The following is a 5,271-nucleotide window of genomic DNA, read 5'->3' on the forward strand; positions in this document are numbered from 1 at the left end:
TGGGTGGGGGAGGGGCATTACTGCTCTAGGCCAAAATTAGGGAATATATGTATCTTATATTTATATGTATTTTCATATCTGTCTATACACATTGAAATCCGTGAGTTCACACCAATACTTTTTAAAAAAAAATTTTAACGTTTATTTATTTACGAGAGACAGAGACAGAGCATGAGCGGGGGGAGGGGCAGAGAGAAAGGGATACAGAATCCAAACCAGGCTCTGGGCTCTGAACTGTCAGCACAGAGCCCCACAAACCATGAGATCATGACCTGAGCTGAGATGCCTAACCAACTGAGCCACCCAGGTGCAACCCCCCCTTTTCTAATGTTTATTATATTTTTGAAAGAGAGAGCTTGAGAGAGCATGATAGGGGGAGGGGCAGAGAGAGATGGAGACACAGAATCTGAAGCAGGCTCCAGGCTCTGAGCTGTCAGCACAGAGCTTGATGAGGGGGTGGAAGTCACGAACTGCGAGATCATGACCTGAGCCAAACTGGGAAGCTTAACTGATGCCCCCACACCAATACTTCTAATTCCAATTGAATCCAAAGTGTTCATTCTAGTTTTGTCCTTTTCCATATCTGCATCTCCAAAAATTAAGGAACTTGGCACCCATCATCAATATATTTTGTTATTTTTATATATCATACTTGTATTTTATGTATTATTTTTATGTATTATCTTGCATTGTCTCTGCTGCATGCTTCAAAGAATAGCAGTAAGTCCAGTGTCGCAAAAATGGGGGGAGTAAAAGGGAAAGTGGTAAACAATGAAATCAGTATTATATCACTAGTATCCTAACACTAAATCTTCCTTCTGATTCCATGATAAAATAGAATAGGTATTATATAAATGTTAGTTAAATTTAATTTAAGTGATGGGTAATCTTATACATGAACTTCTTTTCCAGACATTCTTTTGCGCTTTTTTTTCTTCCTGTGTTTTGCTTTGTCTTTTGAATTATTTTTGTCTTATTCATTCTATATGCTGCATAATACTTACCTAGCACATAATGAGTGTCCCATAATTTTTTATCACCTAATTTAAATAAAAATTTTAAAACTTAATAAATTAAAATTTGTTTTTAAAAACACAATTGAATATTTTAATTTTCTAGGTAGGTATTAACCTATTTTTTTTTTCCATAAAGGAAATAATGCAGTATTTCAGAGGAAACTGGCTTATTTTTATATATTCTTAAGGTGTTTTTTTTAAGCATTCTATTGTTTTAAATATGTAGCTTAGATTCTTAAAAATAACATTTCCTTCCCCTAAATACCAACGTATTTATTTTTTTCCTATTTGGCAAACATTGATTTGAGGCTTCCGAGGTTTATAATAGAATTAAAATCAACACACACCTTATTGCATTCCTCTTTTTGGATCTCTGTTCAGGATAACTATTGAATAGCTTCTTAACGCTATACTGTGGTGAGCAAATGTATTTCGTAGAGTCAGGAAATGGAAACTACTCTAAGAACTATGAACAAAAGGACTTTAATACAGAGAGTTATGTAAATGATGAAGGCCCTGAGAAGCCTCACAAGGACAGTGTGGCAGCCCAGGGTTTGGCAGAGGCAATGGGATGGGGAGTTCCTATCAGAGCCTAGAGGCCAGGGCCATGCATCATGGGGCTAGAACCACAGTAAGAAGTGCCCAGTGGATGCTGGGATCCCAGAGAAGAGGGGCACCCAGTAGGAACTACAGCCACAGAGAAGGCACAGGGAGTGACTGCTGGAGATATTACCTGAAGCAGAGTGAGAAAAAGGAGAATTGCTTGACTTCTCCCTTTCTGCTACCTTCCAGTGTTTTGCCTGTGCCTCCCATTTGTATGAATCTAACAAGATCAATCAGGAATGGAGCCTGGGAAATGCAATCCTGGTGAAAAGCAGCGGAATGGAGAAAAACGGACATGAGAGCAGATAGCAAATGTGGCAGAGAGCGTGTTTCTTAGCTTTTATTTTCAGGAAAATACATCAATAGTGAATTTATGAAGCAATAATAATGCCTCATGGAATTTAAAAATATATCTGGAATTAAATTACATAGTAGCACATAGGCAGTAAGAGAGAAAAAGGAAATCAAGTGTTCTAAGGTCCTTCCATTACCTGGGAAGAAGTAAAAGTTACATATTTGAAACTTTAAAGGGTCAACAGTGGTTCAACATCACTAATCATTATGGAAATGCAAATCAAAACCACACTACAGGGGCACCTGGGTGGCTCAGTTGGTTAAGTGTCTGGCTCTTGACTTCAGCTCAGGTCATGAATTTGTAGTTTGTGAGTTCAAGCCCCACATCCAGCTCTGTGCTGACAGGAGCTTGCTTTGGATTCTCTCTCCCCTGTCTCTCTGCTTCCCCACTCACATTCTCCCTCCTTTTCTCTCCAAAAATAAATAAATGAACAACAACAACAACAAAAGATTAAAAACTACACTTCATAACCATTAGGATGGCTACTACCAAGCAAAAAAACAAACAAAAAAACAAACAAAATAACAAATGTTGGTAAAGATGTGGAGAAATTGGCACCCTGTGCATTGTTGTAGAAATGTAAAATGGTGCAGCTGCTTTGAAAAGTCTGGAGTTTCTTTAAAAAGTTAAAAATAGAATTACCATCTGAACCAGCAATACCACTCCTGAGAATATACCTAAAATAACTGAAAGCAGAGTCAGAAAGATGTTTGTACACTCGTGTTCACAGTGGTATTATTCACAATAGCCACAGAAGAAGACAGATGGTAGAAGAAAGAAGAGATGGGCAGAAGAAAAGATAGAAGAAACCCAAGTGTTTTTCAGCAGTAGAATGAAAAAATAAAATGTAAAAGAAAAAAACCCAAGCGTCCATCAACAGATGAATGAATAAACAATGTCATATATGCATATGATGAGATTATTCAGCCCAAAAAAGGAAGGAAATTCTGACACATGCTACAACATGGATGAACTTTGGCTTTATTAAGTGAAATAAGCCAGACACAAAAGGACAAATCACTGTGTGCTTCCATTTATATGAGCTACCTAAAGTAGTCAAAATTCACATATAAGGAAGTAGAATGGTGGTTTCCAGGGCCTGGGGGGAGAGAGAAATGGAGGGTTATTGTTTAATGGGCACAGAGGTTCAGTTTGGGAAGATGAAAAAAGTTCGGGAGATGGTGCTGATGGTTGCACAGCAGTGTGAGTACTTAATGCCGGTTAACTGTACACTTAAAAATGGCTAACGTGGTAAATTTTATATTACGTATATTGTACCACAAGTTAAAAAATGAAAAGAAAAGCTAAAAGTGCATATGGTAGTCTCCAGGGCAACCACTGGAAGAACAGCAAAAGAATATATAATCAGTAAGTTATTTGAGGGGGAAAAAATGAAATAAAAAAATCTTAATCCAAATGAAAATAAGAGAGAAAAAGGAACACAGAATAGGTAAGAAAAGTTGAAAACAAGTATTAACATGCTATATTTAAACCCAAATGTGAGAACGTTAAATGTAAATAAGTCTAAATAATCAAATTACATGACAAAGATTCACACACTGAGTTTTTTATTTTTTTTTAATTTTTTTTTCAACATTTATTTATTTTTGGGACAGAGAGAGACAGAGCATGAACGGGGGAGGAGCAGAGAGAGAGGGAGACACAGAATCAGAAACAGGCTCCAGGCTCTGAGCCATCAGCCCAGAGCCCGACGCAGGGCTCGACCTCACGGACCGCGAGATCGGGACCTGGCTGAAGTCGGACGCTTAACCGACTGCGCCACCCAGGCGCCCCTGGGTTTTTTTAAAATATATAAATATATGCTGCTTATAATAGACACAACTTAGCTACATATGGAATGGTTGAAAATAAAAAGATGTTAAAAGATAAATCATACACTAATCAAAAAAGGCTAATGTAGCTGTTTTTGTATTATACAAAGCAGACATGAAGGCAAGAAATATTACTACACCTAAAGAGGAATATTTTGTAAAGATAAAAGAGGAAATCCACCAAAAAGATACTACAATTCTAAATATGTATGTAACTAATATCATAGCCTCAACATACAAAAAGCAAAATTTGAAATAAGTAAAAAGAGGAATAGCAAATCTGCAAATACACTGGGCTATTTTAACACAGCTCTCTCAGCAACTCGTAGAACAGACAGACCCATAAGAATAAAGAAAGTGTGAACAACACAGCTACACATTTGACAGAACTGATATCTTATTTTACTTTATTTTATTATTTTATTTTATTTTATTTTTTATTTTTTGAGAGAGAGTGAGCATGTGCACAAACAGGAGAGGGGAAGGAGCAGAGAGAGAGAGAATCCCAAGCAGTTTCCATGCCCAGCACAGAGCCCTGCACAGGGCTCAATCTTATGATTGTGAGGTCATGACCCAATCCCAAATCAAGAGTTGGACGCTTAACCAAATGAGCCACCCAGGCACCTTGACAGAATTGATGTTTGAGACCACTCTACCCAACAACTGAAAAACAGACTTTCTTTTCCAGTGCACATGGAACATTTACCAAAATAGACCATATACTAGGCATAAAGCAAATTTCAATAAATTTCAAAAAATCTGAAACCACACAGTATATTCTCTGATCATAGTGAAACACAGCTAAAAATAATTCCATAAGATAACTAAAAAATTTTCCAAATATTTAGAAATGGAGCAAAATGCTTCTTTTTTTTTTAATTTTTTTTTTTAACATTTATTTATTTTTGAGACAGAGACAGAGCATGAACGGGGGAGGGTCACAGAGAGGGAGACACAGAATCTGAAACAGGCTCCAGGCTCTGAGCTGTCAGCACAGAGCCCGACACGGGGCTCGAACCCATGGACTGTGAGATCATGATCTGAGCCAAAGTCAGCCACTTAACCGACTGAGCCACCCAGGCGCCCCTGGAGCAAAATGCTTCTAATTAACCCATGGGTTAAAAAATATAAACCACAGTTAAAATGAGAAAACATCTGAATCAAATAATAATAAAAGTACCATATATGAAAACTTATAGGATATAGCTAAATCCATGCATAGAGAAAATTTTTATATGAGCAAAAGCATATACAGGAAATGAAGAAAAAACAGAGTTAATTATTTGAGTACACATCTCAGAATTTTTTTAAATAGAGCAAACTGAATTCCACCACATTAGCAGGAATGAAATAATAAAGATAAGAGCAAAACTTAGAGAAATAAAAAATAGCACAGAATAAAGAAGGATCGATAGGGCCAAAGTTGATTTTCTTTAACTCAAAATTGATAAATTTAAGGAAAACT

The sequence above is a fragment of the Prionailurus bengalensis genome, chromosome E4 (genome assembly GCF_016509475.1).
Source record: "Prionailurus bengalensis isolate Pbe53 chromosome E4, Fcat_Pben_1.1_paternal_pri, whole genome shotgun sequence".
Classification (NCBI taxonomy): Eukaryota; Metazoa; Chordata; class Mammalia; order Carnivora; family Felidae; genus Prionailurus; species Prionailurus bengalensis.